At 36.3% G+C, this 21805-nt stretch overlaps 1 protein-coding gene across 2 annotated transcripts in view; it reads left to right on the top strand.

Annotated features, from left to right (window-relative positions):
* Positions 1 to 21805, top strand: part of Sox102F (transcription factor Sox102F) — a 419194-nt gene that overhangs the window by 121740 nt on the left and 275649 nt on the right. For both annotated transcript variants that reach the window (XM_089739910.1, XM_028170974.2), the window contains one exon: positions 15723 to 15778. The gene's annotated coding sequence lies outside the window, so the exon portion shown is untranslated. The remainder of the gene's footprint in view (positions 1 to 15722; positions 15779 to 21805) is intronic.

Here is a 21805-nt window from a genome sequence, read left to right as displayed (position 1 = left end):
ACATGTTATTGCGTATACAATAATTTATTGACATCCTCTACAGTACGAGTTTAGTTAATTTAAATGAAGGACAATTATCGTAGTATTTATTTTTGATTTAATTAATTGCCTTTGGTTAGAATATAAATTGTGCTTTTTAGGGTTATTGTGTTTTTTGAACGTTTTTATATTGATTGATGTTTCGAAATTGATTCAACTGTTTCCATGGGTTTTTATGGGCTCAGATGAGGTCATAATCTACGGGGTTAAGGTGCACTTGTAGCACGACGGAATGTGGGTAAGCGCCTCAAAGCATGAGGTCGAAACGTCAATTGTACTGTTAAACATTTGTCTCCCATTGACACCAGAACTGGTGACTGTTTAAACATTAAAGTAATAATCGGAATGGTGCGTCCTAAGCGTGTAAGCTATCTACAATTACCATAAGTCGATGTCTAGCGTATGCCTCTACTAAACATTTTTGATATGCAGTACGCATGCAAGATCTATGGGACAACACTTAAAGATATGTAGAGACCGAGAGAAGACAGACTTATTTACAACATTATGACAAAGTACTGTGGAAGCCTTTTTTTGAAGTACTTATAATCTTGGAAACATCACATGATATCATTGCATCTCGAAATCCATTAGGACATTTACTTTGCGATATAAGTTCACTGAACCCTAAACTCGTCAAACTGTGTGCCACTAATCATCATCATAGCCGGTTGCTCTTGACAGAGCAGTCGTGGTCATGTGGAATCATTGTTTATTAGAGCCTTGACAGATGTTCTCCATAGTTTGCGAACTAAGGCTTGGCGCACGCACTCGTTAAGGAGGGTTTTGGTAAGGTCTTTCACTAGATCAGTCCAGCGCACGGGGATTCGTTCACGAGGTCTTTTACCATTGACCCCACCCTGAACAACAAGTTTCTCGATAGACTCTGCTGGCCGTCGCGATACGCGTCCAAAATATCGAAGAACCCTGGATTGCACTGTTGACGACAGCCTTTGAGAGATATTAAGTACATTTAGGATCGAGGCGTTAGTGTGATGCTCAGTCCACGAGTCCATGCTATTAATAATACTCCTACGCTGATAAGAGTAACGCCATCTATCGCCGAATAGTCGAACGAATATTGAAGGATCTAGTAGCATCTAGAACGCTTGAGAAGTACAACGCCATCTTTTGTCAGATAGCGGAAACACAATACTCGAAGTGTGCAATATTCTCGATAATTCTAGGGATGTGGTATCGGCTATAAAAACGTTGCAGAGATGGCACGCAGTCAGTTAGTAATCGGAACTACTCGAAGCGAAACAGCGAACGGATCACCTGAAGCGAAGCGGATGAAACGAATTAAGAATTTTAAAGTGTTTCTGAAGTGTTTTAAGTGTTCTAAGTGCTAATACAGTTTTAATTTATACTTCGGTGGAATTTTATTTATCCCGAACCACAGCGCTTAACAATATATTTTTTTTCATGAAAAACGTTCGACTTAAATACTAGAAATCCTAATAAAGCCTACCTTAATACACTTTGGACAGACAAACGCACAAATCAAGGTTAAAACAAACACTATTTTCTTATATGTAGATATGTATATACACGAAACAATGATTATGCAAATATATGAACCGATTTCCAATGGCCGCTATCTCACATGTCCGATCTGCAATAATGTGCGAGCCTTGACATGATATAAATGGAATGATTTATTAAATTCATCATCGCGTTTCTACATCATTACGTTCATTAAACCTTCACTTTGCTTGTCATTGTTACGATATAATTATTTGTCGTAAATAGTGTGACTGTGTTTTTTGTCGGTAAACAATTCAGTGTTTCGACGACCGTCTGGTGTAGTGGTAAGTGACATGGTCACTACACAAGGGGGTCGCGGGTTCGAATCCCGCCAAGGGAAGATATTTGTATGATAAATATAAATGTCTTTTCCAGGGTTATGGATGCATATTAAATATATGTATGTGTATAATAAAAATCTTATATTTATTTCCGTTATCTGGTACCTGTAACACAAGTTCTTTACGAACTTATCACGGGACCAGTTAATTAACGTGGCGTGATTGTTAGTAAATATTTATTTATTTATTTATTAGTGTTCTTTGTGTTTGTGTTTGTGTTTGTTTTGAAATTAACTTATCTGTGTCATAGGTATTGTGTGTTTATTTAATAAACTAAGCAGCCCTTTTTTTCAATTGTATCACTGACAATCGTAAGGGTAGCCGCTTTGCCGTTTTTTTCACTATTCATTGGTAGCCTAAAGGAGTTATTAAATAAGTTTTTTTTTTTTTTATTGCCCTTGTAGGCCGACGAGCATACGGCCCACCTGATTGTGAGTGATTACTGTCGCCCATGGACTTCAGCAATGCCAGGGGCAGAAGCCAAGCCGCTGCTTACCGAAAATTACTCCCTTATATTAATTGCTCCCTTATAAGGGCTTATAAGTATCACAAAAATGTTATACCACCTTGAAGCGTGAGGTTAAACTCTCAATTGCGTTGTATAAGACTGCTACCCATCCATAAGAAGCTAGAATAGTTCAATAGGCTACCAGGGAATATGTAGGAAAAATAAGTTCGGAATGCAATTCAACAAATGTGCACTCTATGTCAATTAAGAATGTAACAGTACGTATGGGCGTATTAAGTATTCAACTATTATTTTGGGGCCTTTTTTATGTCCTTAACGTCTTCCTGACGTCATCGACTATAAACTCTTTATTCTTTAATTAATTCATCTATATACAAAGAGACAAATACCAAGTAATATGTACACTTGTCGTTTTCAAGCGTTTTTAACCGTATCAATAAAAAATAAAAAATAGTCGTGACCTTTCTTTTTCATAATATGCATATTAAATTATATGAAAATGTTGTATTTAAAATGTATCTAAATCTCGGAATGTCGGCGGCTATCAATCGATTATGATAGAACCGATCATTGGGCGAGCACTGGTTTAGATAAAATGTTGGTCGCCTTGTTTCGAAATATGAACATTTCAAATAATTTCCCACTAGCTTAATGGGCCCAGATCTTGAAGGACAATTATCTTTATGATCAATACGCTGTGAACAAAGCTACGTCTGAAGAGCTTCTAGGGTGTGGTGTGAATTCACGCGGGTTTGTTTAAATTGCAAGATCTTAATTGGGTACTTCTTTTCATAGGTAATAACTTCACGTTGTATTTGAACCCTAGCAGAGTGGAATCTTTGAAATATATCAGTTTTTTATTAGAAACTGACTTTTTCCACACTGTAGTTGAACAGACGCGTTTGCTACATTTAGAAACGTAACAGATCTTCTAAGAAATACGTACTTACAGAAGAGTGTGCTCATGAATGCTCACTGTCTGCAGTTTATCAGCAGTTTAAATGTATTTTCCAACAACATCTGCCACGATTGCATTGAATACAGCCAACTTTAGTGAAAAACAAAAATTGTTTCGTCTCCACACATTTCCCTGTCCTTCACTATAAATTGTTTGACAAAGGATATTGTATGGAGAGAGGCTCTCTATTGTTGTTTGTTTTAGCCGCAACCGGTGACAAGTTGTTGACTTGGCTCACGCGAGCTCATCATGTTGCTCTACTTGAATTTTATAGACATTTAATTTTAAATGCCCATTGACAAGTGGGACGGTTGGAATATTAAGCAATTGATACTTCGACTTTGTGTGTATGGTTTTTTTTCCTGCCTAAGTTGCTGGTCTAGAGAGACCAGCGTCACCGAGCTAGTAGGTGAGCTCACGGGGCTCAAACCTGACGACGTTTCTAACACGAACTCTAGCAGGAGCCGTGCTTCACAGAATCTACCACAGGATCGGAAACGCGACCCATTGTGGGCAGGCGTATTCAAGTTGTAATATCAATATACTTCAATAATCACTTAAGACCAGGCTGGCCTGCTCTACCACCAGACAGTGCGAAAATACTTGAAAACTTTAATACAGAATCAGTATCGAATGCAAATTTATTTGAAAACTAGCCGTACTCGCCCGCTTCGCTGGGCATTTAAAATTAACATTATTATTTATTGTCATTATTATTAGGAAGTCCAAAAATCATATAAATAGCCTATCCATAAAGTACATGTATTTTCTACATGGATACCAAGTTTCAAGTCAATCGGATGCATGGTTCAATAGTTATAACGGAACATCCGTAAAAACCACTGTTGATTTATATATTAGTATAGATACCCTCAATGTAATATTCGAATTCCAATTTGAAAATTCGCTTACATTGTCCATAACTTCTATACGCGTAACCAATTAATTGTTTCATTGTACACCGACCCTAAATCTAGTCAAGTTCGAATCGACAAGGTGGCTGTCGTACTATTGACAGCGCCCTGCTGACTGCAACGCAGGTACACACCGTCGACTGTATTTCATGTCATTGTGCTGCTATGAATAAATAGCTGACTAAAAATAACCTGCTATTTTTCTTTAAACCAGTTTACGTGGTATATCTCACGGAGTGTCTAATTTTAAGCTGTTCCTTACTTTTGCTGCATGGTATCTTTTTTTTTATTGTTTAGTTCGGTGGACGAGCTCACAGCCCACCTGGTCGTTAAGTGGTTACTGGAGCCCATAGACATCTACGACGTAAATGCGCTACCCACCTTAAGATTTAAGTTCTAAAGTCTCAAGTATAGTTACAATGGCTGCCCCACCCTTCAAACCGAAGCGCATTACTGCTTCACGGCAGAAATAGGCAGGGCGGTGGTACCTACCCGAGCGGTCTCACAAGAGACCCTACTATCAGTAAAAAAATAAACTAAAGGAATGTAGATTTCTACGACTATCTCGAATTATAACTGATCAATTAATATCTGAAGACACGTCAGAACCGTTTGTGGTCGCCTCTAATTACATACCCGAGTCAGACGACGAAGCAAAATGCAGATGCTGTCGCCCTAAGCACGTCATTTCGGATACACTCGATCCACTCTGGGTACATGTAGATATTTTAAGGACCGGTCACCGTTCTGGTCAAACTCGTCGAATGCAACGTGCAACTCAGCCCGCTGAATTGATTGTAGGCAACGGCTTCGCTCTGCCGCTGACATTTCTGAAGTCCATGGGCGACGGTAGCCCCTCACCATCTGGTGGGCTGTATGCTGCTTACAAGGGCAATAAAAAAAAAAACTCGCAGGGTCATCTCAGTGGGTCGCGATTCCAATAAAGTAAAGCATTGCTCTTGCTGGAGAAGATGTTAGCAAAGTCACTCAGGGTTATCGACCGTGGTTCTGGCCCAGCGGGATATTCCGTAGGATAACTCACTCTAACCGACGCCATCTAAGTGGGCTTCGGATAGCCTGCCGACCGAGAGGGCCGGTGGTCGTGGCGCCGACGACAACCGGTCCAGCGTCCCGAGGGGGAGGGTGATGGGAGAGATTAAAAAAAAAAGAGCAGTCAAATGATAAATAACCAAAAAATAACCAATAGTTTAAGTTCAATACTTAGTGAAAGTATTACTGCTGCAGCGGCTGAAATATCACCGACTGCCTCACAGTTCTAAAACTAAATACATTATTGTTACAAGCGCAAGTATCAATTTAATTTATTATTCGAAGTAGAGCATCAGTTCGTTCGGTCTCATCGAATTGAGAACAATAGAAACTTCAGTGGACAACGGCTCGAGATTAAGTTTGAAATATTCACAATCTCATTCCGCGCCCGTCCGTCTGACATACACTTCAGAAAGTTTCAACATAAAATCAACCTTATTGCACGCGATTATAGAACTACCGTCTCGGCAAGAATTAATTCGAAATCGTGAAATTTAATACAATGAAAATTTTTATTTACGACACTCGTAATAGAGTTTAATTTAGTGCTATGCGTGTGTCATTAATGTATTTACGCGTAACAAACGACCTTCATTGACACAGTGCTTTGACCCGTGGGAAATTGATTTTGGGCCGTTCAAAAACTATTTATCACGTATTATTTTGGTTTCTTTTTCATTTTATAAAATAGATAAAAGCTTTCTATTCTCTAATGTATTCTGTTTATGTTATAACCTTTGGTGTTTGGCCTTCGTTGCTGTTTGTTTTTTATTAAACGGTGTACTGTGACGCCGAGAAGTGTTTTATAATTTATTAAACAGTCGCGAAGAAAATTCAAATCGATTTTTCGATATGTTTTGGAACAATTTCAAATCGACATTACGTTCCATAGTTTGGCATTATTTAAATACCATTTTATAGTAGTTAAGATTCTTTTTTGCCTTGCGTTAGTAGCCAAACAACAATACGACCTACCGAATAAGTTTGGAAACTGCCGTATTTCAATATTTCAACCTAAGCATTTCTAATTGTAACTGGTTCTAATTTATATAAATAATACAATTTTCTAAAATAACTTATTTAAAAAGAATAGTGTAGTTGGACCTCAATGAAAAAAAAATTGGGCTCTCAAGCTATAAGCATAAATACTTGTAAAATGAGCTTTAACACTAAGGAGATATAATCTATAATCGGGTTGACAATAAATACTAATAACGGAGGGTAGCTACACTGCCTATATCCACTGAGACTTTGATTTTATATGCTGTTAGCAAATCCCACCACTCCTGGCTGAGCCTTTGCTTGCCCACCTGTCCAGGGAAACTGGGAAGGCCTTCGGGTCACCAGTAATCTTTTCTTCGTAAAAAAAAGATGTGTGGTGGGTCGTGGGACAACGGATAGGAACGAAGTTCCTTATTATAAAAATATTAATTTTAAGTTCTATTCGAGGTATAAAGAAAATAAAACTGGAGGTTTCGCAACAACCCACGGTCATTCGGTAACGTGCGAACTTATTGTGGTACACTTCATTCACGGTTTATTTGCATAAGAGTTAGTGTATTGCGCAAACGAACGCTCTGAGGTCGTGGTCAATAAATAATAAAAAAATATGTCATTTTTTGTACGTTATTACAAAGTTAAGTCGTACACTGTGTGCGTTACTAATAAAAATCTTACGTTACGGACGTTTTTTCCCGGTTAGGGTACCCCTCCACATCATCCCATAAGGAACTTCGTTCCAAAAAAGCATGGATATCATGCCTCAAGGTGGGTATGCTCAGAAGACGACTAACATAGACAAACTTTCCTTCCTATGACCGTTTATCGGTTTATTTAAACCGACAAACATTTAATAAATTAAACGGCAACTATAATCAACTATATTTTCTACTATTAACTGCAACATAAACATATAAATATATAAAGGTATAAAATTATTCATAACAGAATATAGAATTTCATTTAGCGTCAAACACAGAGTTTGAATCGCTCGTAAAATATATTACCTACGTACATTTGTATTTTTATTTTTATTTTTAAATAAAGGTCCGTTAAAATGTATTACTACTTATTGAGAATCGTTTAATTAGGGACCCCCCGAAGGTCGTGTATGAGTAATACCTTTTCTTGTCATAGACGGCCGACGTATGTTGGTCTCTAAGGAATTATCTCAGAGTAATTCTCAGTATTCACTTTTTTGTGAAAGTAATAAACACAGATTTGAACAGAAATAGAAAAGGTAGTCGGAAAAAAATTAACATATCCGTCAACAACGACAATACAAAAATTGCCGATCAGATCTTGATAAAATGATGCATTAGATAATAAAATGAGATCACACGAGAAGCATTAACTTTCTAATAAAAAAAAGAATCAGTTATATCGGCTCGATAACCCAGACAAAAAAAGAAATTAAAGTTTTGAAGTGGGTTAAAAAAAACAATGAATACATTCATACGTGATAAAATATAAATTCGTATGAACTGAGAATAAACGACATTTTCCTATCTGTTAAGCCTTGTTCGGACTAGGCGAGTATTTTAGTCGAGTACCGAGTAATTTAGTGGCTAAACTACTCGCTACTCGCCCGAAAAAATAGAACACGGCACACGACTAAAATACTCGCCTAGTCCGAACAAGGCTTTACTGCCACGAATATTTAATGCATACGGTAGAACTGTCATATGTGACTTGGACTTCATATCTACAATCTATTATTATCTACAACTTCGATAATTAATGACTAAATAACCTTGAGCTTATATTTATGAATTAAAAATGAAAATTCCCTTTGGAACTTGAATTTCTACTCCAAAATATCCCTAGATTTTACAAAAATTAAACCGATGCTGCATTTATTGTAGGTCTCCACTTACCCAAGCTTACAAGGGTCTGCCGTTTCGGGTTGATCAAAAAAATCCAGAGGTCACTTTATTTTGGTTAATGTACAGTTCAATCATTACGCCATCTCTTGGATAATTTGTCTCTTTTCTCACGTCCCATCGAGTAACGGCGGGTGGTTCGAGTTAATACAAAAAAATAAAAGAAGAAAATAACAGCTTAATATTCATATTAATACTTTTAATGTTTACAATTCGTAATTGTCTATTTTGATATTTGATTTTCATGAGTGTTTGGAATTTTAAAGAAAGTTATCTTATGACAATAAATTTTATTTAAGCCTTATGGCTTAAAAGTTGTTGTTACGATATGATAATCTCGTTAACAATATGTAGGTTTATTCCATCTATTCGCTTTAAGTGCTCAGAGAAACATAAATAAGAATCTAAATAGCGAAATATAATAGCGATTGGTTGTCACGCTAAATAAGAATGACGTTGGAATCTTGTCTTGTGTTTTGCTTTACGACTTCTCGCTATGCCATTTTGCCAGTCTACAAATTAAAAGTATATTCGATTATTTCATACATATGAATTTAAAGTGGAATAAGATGAAGTTTATATCTTTGAAATTGCAATCAATTGGGATTAAATAAAATAAAATTGAATTAAATGAAAATTAACGAATAAGATGACATGAAATGAATTAAAGTCATAGCTTTTTTTTCCTACCCTAAGCTGAGAGCTTTGAGAGGCTATTTCAAATTGCAATAAATTGGGATTAAATAAAATAAAATTGAATTAAATGAAAATTAATGAATAAGATGACATGAAATGAATTAAAGTCACAGCTTTTTTCTCCTACTTAAGCTGAGAGGCTATTTCAGCGTAACCTTAACTAGTAGGTGAGCTCACGGGGCTCAAACTTAACGACGTCGCTAACACGAACCCTAGCAAGAGCCGTGCTTCGCAGAATCTACCACCGGATCGGAAACGCGACCCACTGAGAAGATCCGGCGAGAAACTCAGTGGGCTGTGTCTGTGGGAAGTCACAGCAAAATGGCAGTATAATACTGAGACTTCATTGAGCTTTTGGATGAACATGGGACGCCACTTCCAGCAACTTTATTAAATTTTCCAATACATGTGTACTTTCTAAGATCTAACACTAAGATAACAAAACAAACACAACTCGCACAATTTTGCTACTAGCGTTACCACCAAAAAATCGCAATGTCGCAAAAAAAAAAAAAACTGGTGTCGTGGGACACCGGATAGAAACGAAGTTAAAAATATTAATTTTAAGTTCTATTCGAGGTATAAAGATAATAAAACGATCATTCGGTAACGTGCGAACTTATTGTGGTACACTTCATTCACGGTTGTTTGCATAAGAGTTAGTGTATTGCGCAAACGAACGCTCTGAGATCGTGGTCAATTAATGTTCAAAATATATTATTTTTTGTACGTTATTACAAAGTTAAGTCGTACACTGTGTGCATTACTAATTTGTACGTTATTACAAAGTTAAGTCGTACATTGTGTGCATTACTAATAAAAATCTTACGTTACGAACGTTTTTTCCCGATTAGGGTACCTCTCCACATCGTCCCATAAGGAACCTCGTACCAAAACACCCCCACTTATCTTCTGATCGAATTCGGCACAGGCAATACCGTCCATTAAAATCCTTGATCTGCAATTTCATTAACTATGAAGTCGTTCTATTATTAATCTATTTCCAGCTCGTTCCCTTCCCTTCCGTTTTAAAACAATCAGCCCCATGTCTGGCCCTTCGAAAATAATGGAACTCACAAAACGAATGGACGCAATGGCCCTCCGGAAATACGAGCAGACGGGAAATAGATTTTTGAAACGCCGAAGCCGAATTTCGGGATGGACAGACGAAAAAGATTCGTTTTACTGCCTAGTCGGTGTTAAGCGGTTACTGGAGTCCATAACAATGCCAATGAAGTCACAAACCTTGAGATATGAGGCCGGATATCATAAATAAACCGGATGACGTTATTAATTTTTTTTATTGCTTAGCTGGGTGGACGTGCTCACAGCCCACCTAGTGTTAAGTGGAGCCCATAGACATCTACAACGTAAATGCGCCACCCACCTTCAGATAAGTTCTAAGATCTCATTATAGTTACAACGGCTGCCCCACCCTTTGAACCGAAACGCATTACTGCTTCACGGCAGAAATAGGCAGGGTGGTAGTACCTACCCGTTGGGACTCACAAGAGGTCCTACCACAAGTGAAATCGCGGCAAAAATTATTGGTAATTCCAACAAGTGTGTTTTCTACGCGAGACTTCTTCAAAAACGCCCTACTAATCACAGTTAAAAAAAAAATTTAAAAAAAATGGCAGATTAATTTTTGCTTAAAGCGATCAGTAGCCCGATATTTCTATTGCCAGATGTCAAAGGTTGTGTAATATTTTCAAATATTAACACTTCATAATCCTGCTAATATGAATCGTAAAATTTATATTACCCGACAAAATCGTTATTGGATCTCAAAAATATATTATTCATAATGTTTGCATTAAAAATTACGACTTAACAGAATTTTTAATTTTTATTTTATTTTACACTATTTTTAAATGTATGTTATCGTGTCGTGAGCTTCTGAAATGCTTAAAGGCATCCCAAGCACTTCCTTTTAATAATTATTTTGGTAACCAAGCTATAATCAATGAAAGGTAGTATGCGAATTTTAACCAAAGATATTTTTTATAGAGCTACAGCTTGTTATAAAATAAAATCACTTCCAGTAGACACTTAAAGTATTATGACGTATACAAAACAAGAACCTTGAATAACATTAATTTTTTTTTATTTATATTATGTATTTGATCTTACTATATAAATAATAAACTAATCATGTCGTTTTTAGAAAATATTGTTAAAATTTTCGTTACATTTCAACATTAATTAAAAAAAATTTAACAACAATTTTTTTTCTCAGTTTTGTTAAATAAGTAATTAATTATGTATATTTTTATTTATTTTTTGAATCAAATATTATATAATACGATAAAATCACAATTACATATATTATCTTGATAATGAAATTTGTTATATTGCATGTTCATACTTATTGGTTATAATAAACACATTTGGAATATTTCCGCAGCTATAAAAGCTCTAGTTTGTTTCAGAATATGGTTTGGTTTGTCACCGCTAGATGTCGCGACTAGGTTGTTTCTACGAAAATTCATGAAGATTCTTAATAACATATTTCTATGATTATGAACATTGAGCTAAGGCTTATTTAAAAAAATTAACTATACAAAATAAAAATGAACCTCAAACTGTTTGTTTGACCTACCACCTACAACAGAAATTATAATTTTACGAAAATCCAAAACCAATTCAATTAATTACACAATTTTCGTAACTCGTAAAGAAATCGGAGATATTTTTTGATATGCTATGAATATAAAAGAGAAAAGTTTTTTTTCTATTGCACAATACTTCAACTACCACGCTATTTAAGTACGGCCCCAGAAAATTCTGGATAATAGCGAAGTCTACTTTAAAACAATGGCAGAAAACTACGCACGCAATCATTGTAAAGATGCGCATCCCAATTGTGGCTTAATGGTCGCCGCTATGAGCGTTAATCGCTGAAATTATTTACGGTTCGATTTATAAGCTGAAGCGATTTAAACAATATGAATGATTCGTTCATATATACATTTTATAAATTTTTATGATAAAATTTTTCCCATCGACCATAGATTGACCACTTACATTAATGGTAAAGTTACTGTCGCTCATAATCGAATCAGACTAATTTTGTTCTATTGATCAATGGAATAAGCTAAAATAGTATTAGGTCAGCATTTCACCTAATACTAATACTAATATTATAAAGAAGAAAGATTTGTTTGTTTGTTTGTATTGAATAGGCTCCGAAACTACTGAACCGATTTGAAAAATTCTTTCACTGTTTGGAAGCCACACTAATCCCGAGTGACATAGGCCATAATTTTTTTTAGAAAAAAATTGGGTATCCTTACTAAAACTCCAATAATGTAAACCAAGGTGTAAAAAAATTACCTAAAATATTCTTTACATCGCGTGCCCTGCGAAAACTATTGATGATATAATAAAATAATGGACTACGACTTTGTAGAACACACTATTATTTACAAAAAGTATTGTAACAGCATATATCTAACTATTATAGTTCTGCCGCAACAACTGTCTTTTATTAAAAAAAAAATAAAAAACGTCAAATATCGTTGAAATTTTTGTTAAAGACCCAAGTGGAGCCGGAGCGCACCGCTTGTTATAATATAATCAAAGTGAGACAATCATTAAATTACGATTTCGACTACCGACATCTCACATTGATTACCTAAAAAATATTTAAGTATAAACGATTTATTACGTTTGTAAATATGGATTATGTATTCGAGTGTTTATGGAGTGGATTATATCGTCTCCTCGCATCAAAACTGTATAAACTCAAAATTTATTAATTTTACAGGAGAGTGTTTTAAAGGTTTAACATGTGATATTTTTAATATTGATTATCTTTGCAACATTTTTTTTTACCAGTTACATTATCTGCCTTTTAAAGTAAGATAAAATTATGTATTAATTTTGTTAATAGTAGTCAAAATATAGGTAAACTAAAAAAAAGAAAACTAAACTACGCTCTTTTGATAGTATATATGAGAAAATATTGGTTATATCAAATGATTCCGCATTTTAACTCGATTTCGAATATTTTTGGAATTGTACACTTTTAATGCGAAAACACGATATATCCGAGGCTTTTAAATAATAAATTAATAAAGATAATGGCGGAAGATGATTCCATTTAAGCCAGCTACGTAATTACTTTGAAACGCCAAGTGGGAGACAAGGTCGTTCTTAGCTTACAGTAGTGGTAGGTCGCTTTCTTTGTTCAATATCCGAGAGCTTTATCAATTAAAGCTTATATTTACCCAATACTTAAGTATGAAAAAGAGTTGTAAATTAGCAGCTTTTTTCTTTGATTGGGAAATCGAAAAAACGCTGATATCTTTAAAATTAGACCTCAAAATTAATCGTTAAGATAAATCTTGGTAAGATAATGCCAGACTAACGAGTGACGATACAATGCCGCGACAATCGGCGGCGGGTCCTTTCATCTTGACACTTTGTCTTTTAAACTGAGGTCGCTGTAGATTGGCCTCGTTTATTTTTTAAATTTCAAATTATTCGTAATTATAAGAACGCTTAGTACGAATCGACAAATACCGATACATCTGGGCCCAGCGATAATGTTTGTCGGATTTAATCATGAACATTTAATTATTTTAAAGAATTCAATGTTTTTTTTTTTGGACGTCTTAAAAGTCGAATGAACACCGGTTGAACGCACGAAAAAGTGTCACGTTCCGTCTGAGCCTGAGCGTGCAAGTAAGAGCGCGAAACAAGCGATAGAAAGGCACAATCGGCCCAACCGTTAGCTTGTGACACATTTATCTCTCTTCTCGCGTGACGTCAGAGCTAACAGCTCTAATGCTTCTGCTACTAACGTTATCACGTAAAACTATCGTCCGTAAAGCGACTTTACAGATAACCGATTGTTTTTTCGTAATGTAAATTCTTCTAAAAAATTAATTTAATTTCGTAAGAACAGACATTTGATATTTTACTTGGAATAAATTATTCCTGTATATACTTAGTGACATTAAACGCTTAGCATCTGTTAGGTTGTAAAACTGTTTATGATCGTCGACTTCCGTACTTAATACCGACTTATACTATAGCACTTATGTTCTAACCCACCTACTTGCGTATAGCACTCCTACTGATGATCAGGTATGTAAAGTTGCCAGAACATTGGTACTTACCTTTTAATGACGTCATCTTTATCACCAAAAGGATCACCCCATTTCCAAACATGACTCGAAATAAAATTCGTGAAAGGTATAGATACGGTTACAGAGTCTGTTTCTCCTCGTTTCTATCTTTGTAGCGATATTGAGAGCACAACAGAAGATCTTAGATAGCTTAGAAATCCGGAAATTCGGTAGGACGTTTTGTGAGTCCACATGGTTAAGTACCACTACCCCACCTATTTCGGCAGTTAGAGAACCGTTTGAAGGGTGAGGCAGTCGTTCCACTGTAAAAACTGACACCTTAAAAAGTGGGTGGCGACACCTACCGGTAAGCACTTAACATTAGGTGGATCGTGAGCCCGTTCACCCATCTATGCAGCAATTAAATAAAAATACTTAAAATATTATAAATATTTAAAATAAAATTATTAATTACTAGCCCAAGTAACCTTGTAAGTAGGAACATTTAATTTTGCATTGTAAAAAGCAGTTACTTTGAAAATATTTTTTTGTACTTAAATATATAACTATATATAATATTATCAGCTGTAAAATTTCAAGTAGACAATTTAAATTCGATTTAATACGCAGCAAACATAATACAATCACGAACTAAAGTGAATCCTTTCTTTTTTTATAACTACCCGCAAAAACTCGACACACGCCAATGCACAACAAATCGACTACACGCGTTATTGGTTTATCGAAACGCTCAGTTAATCTGCGAATTTCACCTGGCGGCGGCTTCCTTTGTTCTTGGAGCTTTTTTTTTTTCCTCTTAACTTTTTAAACAGGAATCGTTCGCGTGGCTCGTTCAGAATCCTCACGGCAAATATCAAAGGATTACTCTCGCGATGATTGTGAGGATAATATTTAAGTGTCTTTTTGAGCACACGAATAACTAGTGCTCAATATTTTCACGTATTCAGGATTACGTTTATGGTTAGATTGTTGGTGATAGGATAGGATAAGATAGGTTGGTGAAGACATCAGTCTGTACAGCTGTTGAACTGAAGATATGTGATTAAGGTCTCCAAAAGCTTCTACTCATGAATCCTTGCCAATCCGTAGGTACATCAGCTCCGATTTTTCCTGATCTTCATAATTCCCAATTGTTTGTCTAAACAACTGATAGAGTATCTTGCAACCTGCAGACGATTTTTGAACACAATGAAATACGTACTCAACAAATGTTCACGATTGACTTCCACGATGAAGGAATAACATCGTGTAATAAAAATTAGTGAGTCCTCTTGTGAGTCCGCGCGGGTAAGTACCACCACCAACCTATTTCTGCCGTGAAGCAGTAATTGCGTTTCGGTTTGAAAGGCGGGGCGACCGTTGTAACGATACTTGAGACCTTAGAACTTATATCTCAAGCTGGGTGGCGCATTTACGTCGTAGATGTCTATGGGCTCCAGTAACCACTTAACACCAGGTGGGCTGTAAGCTCGTCCACCCATCTAAACAATAAAAAAAAATGTATTCGTAATATATTTTTTCATATTGCAATGCACTTACTACAGCGCTCTCTGCATTGTTCTTGGTTGACTAGCAAAGTATTCTTAGGCATTAAGTCTGCCCGTGTACTCTTGTAAATAAAGTTTAACAAATAAATAAATAATATAGTGCGTGTTACTCAGTTGGCTTGATGTTCGCTGTATTAAAATCACCATTAATACATAATTTTCTTGATTAAATATATATTTTTAATTGTATTGTTTTTTTGCAGTTAACAACGCTTGGAAGACAAGATTCCAGTTGATCTTCGTGATGAGTTAGAAAAAGGTAGATTTCTTTTAATACTTATATATTATCTCTGATCGGTGTTTGACATTGTTAAACTCCTCTGGATTAAAGATCCCAAACTATAATGACATGACGAAAATAAGTGCACTCAGTAATTAAAGTAATATTTAATACAAAAAATTAAAAATATGAAATAAAAGTTAATTAACAATCATTTTCACCTCACTGTTCGTAATCTCAATTATTTCAGTCTCACTCATTTATACATTACAAAGTTTGATCTTCAATCAAGTGCTTTATTTATTTTATGGAATGCCAAATGCATAGCTTTAATTATCCGAAGTGATTATACAATTGATAATCGCACCTTAGGTGTAAAATACAACAAAAACCATAACATAATACAAATTTTAGTCCATTAGTAAGCATTCCAAAGAAAAATAAGTGATTTTTGTTTGACGCCCAAAAGGAAACCGTAATGTATGAAAAACTAGGGTGAAAAACTTGAAAACCTATCGCCATTCGATCTTTAGCCATTTGCTAATTACACCGCAGACGGAATGTCTAATATTCTGCAACAAACTTTTAATGCCGCTTGCAAACGTTCATAGCTTTAAGTAACTATGTTTTGAGCTTAATCGATACTTACAAGTATACCCTATGAGTCAAACGAGTCATTGTATGTTTAATTCTTTTGAACTTTCCCGATACGTTTTCATTTTCTGTTCTTGAGTAAAGAAATTTACTATAATTTACGATAATAAGAGTTTTTTTTAATTATCCGCTAAACAGTGATTGCCCAAATTAATGAATTCATTTATTGTTATAAAAAAAAAACATGCAAAAATCAATGAAGTTTAACGATGTTCTATTCTTTTTTTTATTTATTTTTTTATTGCTTAGATGGTTGGACGAGTTCACAGCCCACCTGGTGTTAAGTGGTTACTGGAGCCCATAGACATCTACGACGTAAATGCGCCACCCACCTTGAGATATAAGCTCTAAGCTCTCAAGTATAGTTACAACGGCTGCCGCACCCTTCAAACCGAAACGCAATTACTGCTTCACGGCAGAAATAGGCAAGGTGGTGGTACCTACCCGCGCGGCCTCACAAGAGGTCCTACCATCAGTAAAATAGAATAAAATTCTTGAAATGCGAAATATATTTTTTTCTGTAATTTTCCCACGTAAATTTGCTATTCATGCTGCATCGTTGTCCATATATGGTACGATAGCGATTAATAAAATTGTTAAATAAATTAAATAGTGAAACGTTTATACAAGTTAATTTAAAATAAAAATAAACACGAGTAATAATATTAAATGCGTGGGCGTCCACACCTGTTCCAATATCGGGTCACGATCGTGAGTTCGATGACTTCACGTCAGACGAAATGTCGCCCGTATCGCGTGAGCCGTAGGCAATCTTGAGAGCATTTCTTAAAATGTCTATGGTTTTTTTATAGTGACAATTGCAATCCATCAAAGTTCGTGTATGTAAGTATGGTAATAGAACGTCAACACTGTCACAAAAGTCTTTCAAAAGACCTACACGAGCATTCTCCAAGCAAAATGTGTGTTCTTCAAATCTTCAATACTTTTTTTATTGCATATATGTGTGGACGAGCTCACAACCTGGTGTTAAGTGGTTACTGGAGCCTATGACATTTACAACGTAAATGCGCCACCCATCTTGAGATATAAGTTCTAAGATCTCAGTAAAATAACAACGGCTACCCCACCCTTCAAACCAAAACGCATTACTGCTTCACGGCAGAAATAGACGGGGTGATGGTACCTACCCGTGCGGACTCACAAGAGGTCCTACCACTAGTAACGGACCATGTAACGGACGGGGCTCTGGCGACCGGGCAATGGCAATATAACCATACTCCCCACTGAGATCAATCTGACCTCGGTTGGATGAGGCTACAACGTCCAACGAGACAGTTTAAACATATAAACTGTCTGTGCATGCAGGTGGGGTTGACAAAAGCGTCGGATACGATCTTAGTTCCGTTCTCCCCTTACTCCCCAGGGTTCAGGATAGGGTCAATGGTAAAAGATCCCGTGGACGAATCCCTATGCTCTGGATTGAACAGGTGAAAGACCTTACTGAGACCCCACTTAACGCAAACCATGGAAAACATCTGTCAAGGCTTTAATAAACAAGAATTCCACATGACCACAACTGCTCTGCCAAGAGCAACCGACTATGATGATGAGGCTAAAGTATATGATCGCGGTGTTTTCGTTTCCAATAACGAGACTGTGCCTATGCTCATGTATACTGCAAGCAGGTACTAACTACGTCTTCTAAGGAAATATGTACTTAAAATTTTCTTACAGCTTGTACTTAAAGAAAATTCACGAATGACTTCCAAAATGAAGGATTTTTTTTATTGCCTTTGTAGGCAGACGAGCATACGGCCCACCTGATGGTGAGTGGTTACCGTCGCCCATGGACTTCAGCAATGCCAAGAGCAGAGCCAAGCCGCTGCCTACCGCTTTAATCGCGAGTAAATAATCGCGAAATAAAGATGCAAATAGTAAAAAAATATAAAATAAATATAGGAGTAATTAATCGCGAAATAAAGATGCAAATTGTAGAAAAATATAAATGGAAAGTGGCTAAAATTTTCAATATTTCCGTAATGTATATGATAGAGCATATTTTGAGTCCGTGCGGGCAGATAAACAATTCTGCCTATTTATACCACAGAGTGGTGTACCATTTTGACATTTGTTCATTTGATATTTCGGTCCCATATTTTAAAGTGCGTAGTGACATTCATCCGTGTGTAAAAACAAAAATGTGAATCACAATATTGTATTTTTAAACTATCTGCTATATCTTTTAAAGGTCACAGAATAAGAATTGACAGAAAGACATGCAAAACTTGTTGAATTAATTAAGGTAATAAAACAAAAATCGATATTTTCGATTATATTATTCTAGATTTGAATTACAGATTCGGATCAGATTTGACTTATTTACATTACGTGTATCTGTTTTTAGTCTTTTTTTTGTTGCTTAGACCCGTGGCCGAGCTTACTGCTCTCCTGCTGCTAAGTGGTTGCCGGAGGCCATAGACATCTACAACGTAAATGCCGCCACCCACCTTGAAATATGAGTTCTAAGGTCTCAGTTTATACAATACAACGTCTGCCCCACCCTTTGAACCGAAACGTATTACTGCTTCACAGCAAAAACAGGCAGGCTGGTGGCACCTACCCGTGCGGACTCACAAGACGTCCTACCACGAGTAAAGAAAATTGGGTAAATTAATACTGCATTATGTAAATATAATATTAATGATATTCAAAGAACGTCATGGTAAGTTACTTTTGAGTACCATATTCTTTTAATCATCACTGGTCCATCCATCCAAAATAAACATTAAACATTGAGTCTGACAAGGCATGGCTTCAGAACCTTTTGTAAGATATTTGATGGTCGATATCTGTACGTACTTGTTTGTATCTCCATTTCTTATTAAATCAATTAAATCGAAAATAGAATCCAGTATTAACTTACGTAATAACAGTCTTGTCGTAAAAAGTTATGGTGGTCCAAAAGATAAGACGCCCAATGCCCAATCAGTATGGAGTAATGCAAATGCTGAAAATATGTTACGAATGACTTCCACGATGAAGGAATAATATCGTGTAATAAAACCAAACCCTACAACTATTAGAAGATCTTGTGAATCCGCAGGGGTAGGTACCACATTGTGATTATTCCTGCGGTGGCGCAACAATGCGATCTGGTTTGAAGGGTAGAGCAGCCGTTGTACTATAGAGCTGTCAAAAACTCAAATTCAAACTTCAAATTCACGGCTCAAGGTGAGTGGCGACATTTACGCTGTTGATGTTACGATCTACTGGATGCGATAACCACTTAACAGCAGTAGCAACGTGAGGTCGTACAAAGAGAGAGAGAATACACTTTATTGCGCACCAAAAGTCAATTAACATTATAATACAGTCAACAATCAAGACTCAAGCAATAAAAAAACTCAGCTGATTTTAGCTTTTAGCTGATTTAACGGTAGGCAACGGCTTGGCTCTGCCCCTGGCATTGCTGAAATCCATGAGCGACGGTAACTACTTACCATCAGGTGGACCGTATGCTAGTCAGCCTATAAGGGCAAAAAAAAAGGTTTGATCGAAGATACAAATATGTATAAAATAACACAAATAATATATAAATTACCTCCTTTTTAAATTTAAAGTCAATAGTCTAATCATTGACGAATAATAAATCCATTTTTTAACTAGGACCACGTATTTTCTACGTTTTTTTTTTCTATCTTTGCTGAGCGGTTATATCAGCTTCAGCCTAAGTTGTAGGTGAGCTTACGGGGCTCAAACCGGAGTGGTGCTAACACTGGCCCTAGCAAGAGCAGTGCTTCGCAGAATCTACCACCGGATCGGAAACGCGACCCACTGAGAAGACCCGGCGAGAAACTCAGTGGGCTGTGTCTGTGGGTTAGTTCGCTCGTCGAGCCCTTCGTCGCAAGCGACGGGTTTGATGAGGACGGTGTCCGGAACCTTCTACGTAACTTAATCTATGTCGGAGAGCTACTCCGGTATTGGCTGCGAGCTTCCCTTTGTGAATTATAGCAGGCTCCGAACCGGGGGTCGGACGGCGTCAATACCTTGATGGGCCGCAATGTTTTCACCTGAACGAACATGAAAAAATAAAATCACTGAAATATGGCAACAGATGCCGGAGCACGATCGGAAGACTCTTTCATTATTGGGAATCTCTTTGAGCCACGATGTACTTTTTTATTCATCTGCATAGGTACTCTAGATGGAGAGGCTGACAGTAGGTACATATGGTTCTTAGTGATTTATTTTTTCTATATAACTAGCAGACCCGGTCACACGTTGCTGTGGCGAAGGTTTTTGTTTCTAAATAACACGTGGCCGGCTATGCTAATACCAAAAATTAATAAAGTAAGAACAATTGGATATCACTCTATTACGGTTACTACGAAATAAATTTCACTTATACTTTAGCCTCAGCAACACGTGGTGTTTATGCCATTAAATTGTAGCTTATGTGAAACGTTGGTATTTTTAAACACAGCGTCATGTATGAGATATTAATGTCAGACAGTATTACAATTGTCTGTAAAAACTGATTTAAGGCGCCATCTGTTTTAGACTTATGAAACTTACAATTAATAACAATAATTAACATAAGAAATCATTTTATTGTTAATTAATAAATATTGCGACCATTAATGGAAATAAAAACCATCCTATGGCCTGGAAGTTGGAATAAAACACATATTTAAAAAAAAAAGTTAAAGTCGGTTCAGTAGTTTAGGTGTCCATCGCGGACAAACAACGTCACACGTAATTTATATATATTAAGATATCAGTAGTGTAGCTTCTTCTTTGTAGCCCTTGTAGACAGACTGAGCATATCTCCTACCGGATGGTAAGTGGTTTCCGTCGCTCATGGACGGCAATGCCAGGGGCAGAACTAAGTCGCTGACTATCAAAATAGAATTTTTATTACGTAATCTATATCTCGAATTTATAGTCTGGTCGTCATAGATTTTTATCCTTGGCTTATTTGAAGATATGCAAGGCAATGGGTAATGGGTGCTTTACCAGCTAAAACCGTGCCCCGCTTATTCCTGTTCCTATAAAAAAAAACAATAATCTAAAAATAAGAAAAACAGAATTTACAGACAAAAAACTTGAGCGACCAAAACCCAATATCAATTTGCAAAGAGTAGAGAAAGGGTGAAACTGAACATGTCTTAAGAGGCACCTGAAAATTTCATACGTATTTATAAACGACCAGTTTCGATTGAGCTTTGCTAACCGCCAAGAATCTGTGTGCAACGTTATCTTTAAGTTGAAGCTTGGGAAGAGTCAAGGTAAACTGGTTATAATACATCACTATCTTTGAGGGGTCGGTCGATTTACAACCCTTTAGCTGCAGATTTATGTGGCGTTCCTCTCGGGGTAAGTTAACCCTCACATGCAGAAAATATCACGTTTCTTTTATTAATGTTTGACTAAAATAGATCGAGGGTTTTT

The sequence above is a fragment of the Bombyx mandarina genome, chromosome A1, assembly GCF_030267445.1.
Source record: "Bombyx mandarina strain Sakado chromosome A1, ASM3026744v2".
NCBI classification, from domain to species: domain Eukaryota; kingdom Metazoa; phylum Arthropoda; class Insecta; order Lepidoptera; family Bombycidae; genus Bombyx; species Bombyx mandarina.
Note: the sequence above shows the minus strand (reverse complement) of the source record. Positions and strands in the feature narration are given on the sequence as shown.